This window comes from Scomber scombrus, unplaced genomic scaffold (genome assembly GCF_963691925.1).
Source record: "Scomber scombrus unplaced genomic scaffold, fScoSco1.1 SCAFFOLD_494, whole genome shotgun sequence".
NCBI lineage: Eukaryota > Metazoa > Chordata > Actinopteri > Scombriformes > Scombridae > Scomber > Scomber scombrus.
In genome coordinates this window covers 4,785-14,123 of record NW_026910409.1, presented here as the reverse complement: position 1 = coordinate 14,123, position 9,339 = coordinate 4,785, and the positions used below count along the sequence as shown (strand labels likewise).

Here is a 9,339-nt window from a genome sequence, read left to right as displayed (position 1 = left end):
TGACTTGTATAGAGACGGAAGTCTTTTGACGCCAAAACGGTCGCCCCCTGGTGGCCTTTTGATAGAATGCAGTTTTAAGTTACTTCCGCGTTGGCCTCATTCCAGAGGACTGGAACTACCCACCTGGTTTTACTCCCTTTACAAACAGTTTACCCAACAGGAACATAAGGGCTCCATCTTCCACTTTATAAGATCTTGTACAGCTTGAAGTATCTTATTCGATTGTGTTGTTTACCTTGACAAAGTTCAGCATGCGTCTGAAGTCCCAGGGGACAGAGTAGAGCCACTCAGAGCCAGATCAGGCCACTTGGGTCAACCAGCTCGGCGAGGTCACGATCTGCAAAGTAGCTGTCTCCAAGGCCTGATGGGTAATTCTTCTGGGTGATGTAGCGGGTCGTGAAGTGACCGAGCCCCAGGAAGTCACAAGTACCTTTGATGTAACTCTTCTCCTGAGGTGAGAAGACGGGCAGCCGTGAAGCTCCCAGGCCTGCTGGCCACTCTTCCTGCCTAAAGGGGAAAGTTCAATACACAAGTAAGGTATCAGCGAAAAGATGCATGAAGACGGCAGGATCCAGGTGTGAAGAAGACAGTTTTTAATACCCATAATGCAGCGGTTCCAAACCCTTTATGGCTCATAAAGCCTTAACCCTCCTGTCGTCCTCCCGGACCCCACCTGTTTTGACTGTTCCTCATTCCTCCCTTTCTTCCTTCCTTCTGTCCTTCCTCCTCCCTCCTACTTTCCTTCCCTCCTTCATTCCTCCCTTCCTTTCTTCCTCCTCCCTCCTTCTTTCTTTCTTTCCTCCCCCTACCTTCCTCCCTTTCTCTTTCCTCTGTCCTTCCTTCCTTCTTTATCCCTCCTTCTTACCTTCCTTCCTTTCTTATTTCCTCCGTCCGTCCTTCCTTCCTTCCATCCTTCCTCCCTTGTTTATTTCCTTCCTTTCCTCCCTTCCTTCGTTCCTCCCTCCTTTCCTTCCTTCATTTCCTTCCTCCCTCCCTTCCTTCTTTCCTTTCCTCCCTTCCTTCCTTCCTTCCTTCCTTCCTCCCTCCCTACTTTCCTTTATTCTTCCTCCTTTCCCTCCTTCTTCCTCCCTCCCTTCCTCCATCCCTTCCTCCCTTCCTCCCTTCCTTTCCTTTGTCCTTCCTTCTTCTTTCCTCCCTCCCTCTACTTCCTTCTTTCCTTATTTACCGCCGGTCGTCCTTCCTTCCTTCCTTTCCTTCCTCCTTCCTTCTTTCCTTTCCTTTCCTCCCTTCCTTCCTCCTTCCCTTCTCCTTCCTTTCCTTCCTCCCTCCGTCCTTCCTTCCTTCCTTCCTTCCTTCCTTCCTTCCTTGACTCGAGGACAACAGGAGGGTTAATCTACTCAAACACTTCAATGCTTTACACTTTAAGGTATGTTGTCGTACATATAATAATGATAAATAACAACAAAATCCACCGTTGTCATGATGTCATAAACATTGCTGAAGAGCTTTAAAGGTGGGTAAACAGCTAAATGGAAAGTTGTAGAGAACCCAGAAGACATGTATAATCATTTCTGATCATGACAGATGAGTTAATTAATTGATCAGCCGTTTGACAGAAAATTAATTAGCAACTGTCCAAAGTTTAGTTTCTGTCATTTTTCAAGCAGAAAGTTATAAAATAAATATTCTCTGTTTCAGACTCTCGATTGTCAGATTGTGAGATTGTGAGGACATTCATCATTTGCACAACCACAAAATATTGCATGTCAAGATAACCTCAAGTCTTTGAGCTAATGGACGGTTGCATCATGTGTCACTGACATACCGATGTAATCTTTCATAACCTGTGGGTAGTCTCCGTTGAAGATGGTGTAGCAAACCATCCCAAGTAAAACTGGATGTATCTCTCTGCAGCCTCGATGTCCCTCTGGTTGGTGATGTCCACCGGTTCACCCCAATCAGCCGTTAGCGAGATTCCAACCAGACCTGAAAACACACACAGAGATGCTGTTTGAGACTCCTGTTGTCCTCGAGTCAAGGAAGGAAGGGAGAAGAAGGAAGGAAAGGAGGAAGGGAGGAAGGAAAGGAGAGAATGAGGGAGGGAGGGAGGGAGGAAGGAAGGAAGGGTGGAAGGAAAGGAAGGAAAGGAAGGTAGGAGGGAGGGAGGAAAGAAGGAAGGGAGGGAGGGGAGGGAGAAAGGAAAGGAGGAAGAAGGAAGAGGAAAGAAGGAAAGAAGGAAAGAAGGAAAGAAGGAAAGAAGGACAGAGGAAAGAAGGAAGGGGGAAGGTAGGGGAGGAGGAAGAAAGAGAGAAGAAGAGGAAGGTTGGAAGGAGGGAGGGAGGAATAGGAAGGGAGGAAAGGAAGGAAGGAAGGACGAAGGAAGGAAGGACAAGTAGGAGGGACTGCCGGAGAGGAAGGACGAAGTAAGGAAAAGGAAGGAAGGTAGGAGGGAGGGAGGGAGGAAAGGAACGAAGGAAGGAAGGTAGGAGGGAGGGAAGGGAGGGAGGGAGGAAAGGAAGGACAGAAGGAAGGGAGTAAGGTAGGAAAGAAGGACAGAGGAAAAAAGGAAGGGAGGAAGGTAGGGGGAGGAAAGAAAGAGAGAAGGAGGAGGGAGGAAGGAAGGACAGAAGGAAGGTAGGAAAGAGAGAAGGAGGGAGGGAGGAGGACAGACGGAAGGGAGGAAGGGATGAAAGAAGGAACAGTCAAAACAGACAGGGTCAACGACACGAAGGTTAAGACTTTGGTGTTTGACTTCAGCCACACAAACAAATAGATAAATATATTCAATTAAACATGGAACATCTGTGAGATACCAATACATCAGTTTTCCTTCTTTCTTTTACCTCTCTGTTTGTTCCTCCACTGCATGTCATACGTGTGCCAAACCTTAGCGTGTGCCTGTTGGAAAGACAGAAAGTTAGTGTCACTTTTTCCATTTAGTTAACACATCATATTAACATTCGTGTCATCCTTCCGGGTCAAATTCCTTTCTCTTCTTCCTTCTGTCGTTCTTCCTTCCTTCCTTCCTCCTTCTTTCCTTCCCTCCTTCCTTTCCTTCCTTCTGTCCTTCTTTCCTCTGTCCTTCTTTCCTTCCTTTCTCCCTCCCTCCCTCCTTCCTTCTTTCCTCCCTCCCTCCTACCTTCCTTCTTTCCTCCGTCCTCCCTTCCTTCATCCCTCCTTTCCTTCCTTACCTCCTTCCTCCCTCCTTTTCTTCCTTCTTCCTCCCTTCCTTCCTTCTTTCCTTCCCTATTCCTCCCTTCTTTCCTCTTGTCCTTCCTTCTTCCTCCCTTCCTTCCCTCCTTCCCTTCTTCCTCCCTCCCTCCTCCTTTCTTTTTTTTGTTCCTCCCTTCCTTCCTCCTTCCCTTCTTCTTCCCTCCCTTCCTTCCTTCCTTGACTCGAGGACAACAGGAGGGTTAAATTACACACAACTATGAAAAATGCCATAGATGATACCACAAAGTCCTTAGTATTATTTCTATTGTGGTTCTTGATATAAAGATAGAAACGACGCATGAGTCCAGGTGACGTACATACCAACAATAAATCAACACAATAAATACATTTATCATGATCAATAAAATCAACTCCAAAGTCAAACTTCCAAAAATTGAAATATGTTATACTCATATTTCATTACAAATTAACTGAATGTTTCTCCAGGTTCTGTTAACAGCAAACTAACTAACTTCTATGTGTCAATAAGTTCATATTAAACATCATCTAATTAGATAAATGCAACATGGGAGCACAGACTCACAGCCTATATTATATGTACTGATTTTAAGAAGGACGGTTTGTTCTCAACCTTAAAAGCAGAAGCTGACAGTACAATCTCACCATAAGGACATTTTTTAGTAGGTGCTCTGGAGCTTCTGATCGTATCACATGATCCTCTCTTACGATCCTATTAAGCTTTTCCTTATTTTTTAGTCATATATGTTTCAATAATAATAATAATGCATTATATTTAAAGGCGCCTTTCAAAGCACTCAAGGACACCTTACAAGGCACATAAAACACGACAACAGTACATCAACAATAATAATCAGGTAACATTTAGTGCAAAGATAAAGAATAAATATGAATGTGACTATAATGTGCATCAGTAGAATAAATAAACAAGAACGTGATTGCATAGTTAGTGTGAGACAGAGTATGCCACTCTGAATAGGTGCGTTTTCAGGCGGGATTTAAAGGTGGAAACAGAGTCAGAAGTGCAAATGTCTGGTGGGAGAGAGTTCCAAAGGCGGGGGGGGCAGATCGGCTGAAAGCTCTTGACCCCATGATGGTAGTTAAGTTGGCAGATGAGGCAAAGAGCTGGTTGGCAGAGGAGGATCGGAGAGTTCGGGAGGGTGTGTCAATGTTAGATGTTCATATTAAACATGGGCAAAGTCTCACTGAGGTAAACTTATGTGACAGTAATACCTCAAAAAATGAAGCCAAAACAGAAGAGCAGAAAAACTGCAGTTCCTCAAATGGCCACCAGAGGGAAGTAAATCCCCATTGACCCTCATGTTAAAATGCTCAACTGTATAGCAGAAATACACATAACATATCCATGATGTAACTCTAAATTCATAGAATTTAAGTGTAGTTCAGTGTGTTTTCAGTTTATGAACATTTATTGTAACATTTTGGGCGTCTAAAAAAAGTTTTATCCAGCATTTGTTTGGACTAAAAGAGGCTTAAAGAGACAGGAGCTTAAACAGCCAGTTAGAGACAGAGGCTGAACTGCATAAAGCACCACTATAAGATAAAGATGGAGTTTTTTGAGTTGGGAATCATGCAAAGCTACTCTAATGGCTAAAAATATTGACCTGGAAAAGGTGCAAACTGTGCATAATGGTCTCCTTTCCAAATAAGGAAGATCATGTGATATGATCAGAAGCCCAGTGCAGCTACTTAATGGGCAATATTGATTGACTCTTAATTAACTCACCAACACCAATTAACACGTAGTGAAGCTGGGATTGTATCTTTGGTTCAGTTTCCTATATTTCCCAGTTAGTAACCCATCTTTGGCACAGACTGAACACCAACCTGGACGCAAATCTTCACTTTTTCAGTCTTACCTTGATGATATTGTGAGCGACTTTATAAGCTCCTGTTCCCCTCATCTTCAGTCCAGGTGCATGTTCACCAGTTTCAAATCCCTCCACAGCAATGGACTAAAAAAACACAAGAGAAAAGTTCAAGTAAAATAAACCCATAAGACTATAAATGCACCATTTCTCTACAACTCAACGCACCCATGGGTTGTTGAAAGTGATCCAGTACTTCACTCTGTTTCCAAATCTCTCAAAGCACAAGTTGGCGAAGTCGTTGAAGTGGTTAATCATGCTGGAGTTCTGCCAGCCTCCGTATTTCTCCTGCAGGATCTGGACAGTCGGAAAATAAACTTTAAGCTTTAAGTCGGTGCGTGAAAACTTAAAAACAAGCAAAAGGGTTGAGGGTTAAATTGTCACCTGTGGTAAATCCCAGTGGTACAGCGTTACGATGGGGGTGATCTTGTTGGACAGCAGCATGTTAATCAGGTCGTCATAATATTTGATTCCTCTCTCGTTGATGTGGTCGCCTGAGAATCATGAATGAATATTTACTATTAACCTTCGTGTCGTCCTCCCGGGTCAAATTGACCCCGTCTGTTTTGACTGTTCCTTCTGTCCTTCCTCCCTCCCTTCCTCCTACCTCCCTCCATTCCTCCTTCCTTCCTACCTTCCTTCCTCTTTTCCTTTCTCGCTCCCTCCCTCCTACCTTCCTTCCTTCCTTCCTTCCTTCCTCCCTCCTTTCCTTCCTTCCGTCTGTCCTTTTTCCCTCCCTCCTTCTTTCCTTCCTTTCTTCCTTCCTTCCTTCCTTCCTTCCTTTCCTTCTTCCCTTTCTTCTTTCCTCCCTCCCTCCCTCCTTCCTTCCTTCCTTCCTTCCTCCCTCCTTTCCTTCCTTCCGTCTGTCCTTTTTCCCTCCCTCCTTTTCTTCCTTTCTTCCTTCCTTCCTTTCCTTCCTCCCTCCTTCTCTCATTCCTTCCTTTCCTTCCTTCCTCTTTTCCTCTGTCCTTCTTTCCTTCCTTCCTCCCTTCCTCTTTTCCTTTCTCCTTCCCTCCCTCCTTCCTTCCTTCATTCCTTCCTTTCCTTCCTTCCTTCCTTCCTCCCTCCTTTCCTTCCTTCTTCTTTCCTTCCTTCTTCCTCCCTTCCTTTCTTGACTAGAGGACAACAGGAGGGTTAAAGACATTTTCCATAATTACAATTAGGGCTGCAACTGATTATGTTCTTTATTGATCAGTTTTTACAATTAAATGGTTAAATATTTAATCCACACAATGCACAAAAATGCCTTGAAGCAAATAAACAAACAAACAATGAAAATGCATCACACTGAAATACTACCATGAAACTAAAATGGTTAAATGTGTTTGGTTACCTTTGAGTCCGCTGGGTAAAATCCTCGGCCAGGAGATGGAGAAACGATAATGATTCAACTTCATGTCCTTCATCAAGTTGATGTCATCCTAAAAAAAAACAGACAACAGGAAATGTGTTGAAAATCATGCATCGTTCCAGTCGGTGATAAAAATACAAATTAAAAGCCAAAACAACCACAATCAGCTGTTTTACCATTTGTACTTATCTTATTATAACATAACTATCAGCATCATCATGTCATGTATATATGGACTTATCGTATGATATATGGACATGACCTTTGACCTCAGTATTGCCACACTTCACAAGGAAGGAAGGAAAGGAGGAAAGAAGGTAGGGGGGAGGAAAGAATGAGAGAAGGAGGAAGGGAATGAAGGAAGGAAGAAACAAGGACAGAAGGAAGGGAGGAAGGAAGGAAGGAAGGAGGAAGGAAAGAAGGAAGGGAAGGAAGGAGGGAAGGAAGGAAAGAAAGAAAGAAGCAGGGAGGGAGGAAGGAAAGAAGGAAGGTAAGAAAGAAGGACAGAGGAAAGAAGGCAGGAAAGAAGGTAGGAGGGAGGGAGGGAGAAAGGAAAAGAGGAAGGGAGGAAGGAAGGAAAGAAAGGAAGGAAGGAAGGGAGGAAAGAAGGAACAATCAAAACAGACAAGCTGTACGAAGTTTACTTTAAATTCTTACGTTCGTAAAATGATGCACATCAGACATCTATTTCCATTTTATTGAATGGTCTCTAGATATGTTGGATTTTAATATTTTTGCTTTTATATTTCCACAGAAAAGCTGCAACAAGCTGATAGAATATAATGTATATATGTGTAATACTGTCACATAGGATGCAAGAAGATGATTTTTATATTTTATACGTGTATTAAAAAGTAAATGGTAAAAAAATAGATATAAAGACTTCATTCCACATCTTCTGAATATTGATGCATGATAAGAAATCACCTTAAAACTTAATATAACTTATCATTTTTCTGCTCGTCACCTTGAATTTGTAGTAGCCTTCACACGAGGAGTCTCCCGTGTCGTTGGAGAAGATTTTCCCCTTTTTGTGGGCGAACGTGTCCCAGATGCTCATTCCTTTCCCATCGATGTTCCACGCTCCTTCGGTCTGATAGGCGGAGCTGCCGGCTCCCCACGAGAAACCTGCACAGGAGGAACAAAACTCAGTGTCTGTGCATCAGGCAACACTTATATATGAGTTTAGAGTTTAGAGTTTAGAGTTTAGAGTTTAGAGTTTAGAATTTAGAATTTAGAATTTAGAGTTTAGAGTAGGATATTTTATAGGTGTTTTATTAAGCCGTAATTAAAATAATCATGATTAATGACTGTAAAGCTTTTAGCCACTTGACTTATGAACATATTCTATATAACAGTATATTATTATTATTATTATTATTATTATTATTATTGTAAAGTTTATTCTCAGTACATATTGGAGTTAATATCAAAGTCCCATCTTTATTCTCTATTTTCAGATTTAGTTTTATTGTATTTTATATATTTTTTATGTTTTTTTAAGTCTATTTTATTGTATTTATTGGTCTCATCTATCGCAGTTTGTGATTAGTGTTGGTGAAGTTATCTATCCAAAATCAAATATATCACAATATGTTTGACGAAACTCCTCAATATCAACACTGTGCCAATATTACAGGGATGACTATTGGTTATTATTGATTTATTATTTATCTAACTTTTGATCAATAATCATCAGGAATGTGGATATAACAGATATAAACACAACAGCTAGAAACAATCTGATAAGTTACATTCATTTAAATAACATTAATTTACTGTAATGCAGCCTTTAAAACCAGGAAAAGACACTTATACCATATCATGATACTACGATAAATCATATCACGATATCGATATAATATTTATATACTGTCAATAATTGACTTTAAGGTCCTTTTATTACCTACAAAGCCCTGAATTGCCTACAAAGCCCTGAATTGTCATTTATTTATATATTTATTATGTTATTTAATTTTTTATATCTTACCAGCCACAGAAAGCTCTGAGTGAGTATAATGTTTAACGTTAATGTTGTTGCTCTTGTTTCATTACTAAAAAAAAGCACTTTGAGCTGCATTTAATGTATGAAAGCTGCTTATAAATACAATTATTATGATTATTATTATTATTATTCGTCAAAACTGTAATGCAGCCTTTAAAACCAGGAAAATACACTTATACCATATCACGATATTATATCTCATATTGTGATATTGATAAAATATTTATATATTGCCCAGAATTGATTTTAAGGTTATTTTAACTACCTACAAAGCTCTAAATGGCAAAGCAACTATATATATATGCATTTTTAATATCCTATCAACCACAGAAAGCCCTGAGTGAGGAATGCAAAACTCCATCTGCTGATGAAGATCATGTTAAATGATCAAAAGCTTCAGAACAGCCACCAAACATCATTTAACTTTCTAGCTCAATCAAACCCATGTTTTCAAGCTATTTTAGAGTGTATTTTGATATGAATAGTGTCAGTTTGAGGACTATTTTCTTGTCGTACCAGTAGGGAAGGTGCCATAGTAGAAAGATGACTTCTCGTTCTTGGTCCAGTCGAAGTCTTCACTGGCTGAGACGCACAGCACCAGTGTGAGCACATGGCACAAGCTCAGGACGCAGCGCTGCAGCAGCATTATGATCTCTGTCTTCAGTTACACCTGCACACACACACACACACACACACACACACACACACACACACACACACACACACACACACACACACACAATTCATTAAAAACACTGATGTAAAAAAGGAATAATCAGACATTTTTTAAAAAAGCTCCTTAACTTTCAAATGTGTAACTTTTATCCTCTCAGGTCAATTTTGACTCTTAATAAAGCAAAAAGTATAAGTGTGCAAGTTTTTTTAGTCAACTTCAGTCCAACTTTACACTAATTTTTTTTGGAAATGATGGTTAATAGGCC

At 40.9% G+C, this 9,339-nt stretch overlaps 1 pseudogene; it reads right to left on the bottom strand.

Moving 5' to 3' along the window:
* Positions 1-235: 235 nt before the first annotated feature.
* LOC133976988 (lactase-like protein) lies at positions 236-9,044 on the bottom strand (annotated as a pseudogene).
* Between the last annotated feature and the right edge of the window lie 295 nt (positions 9,045-9,339).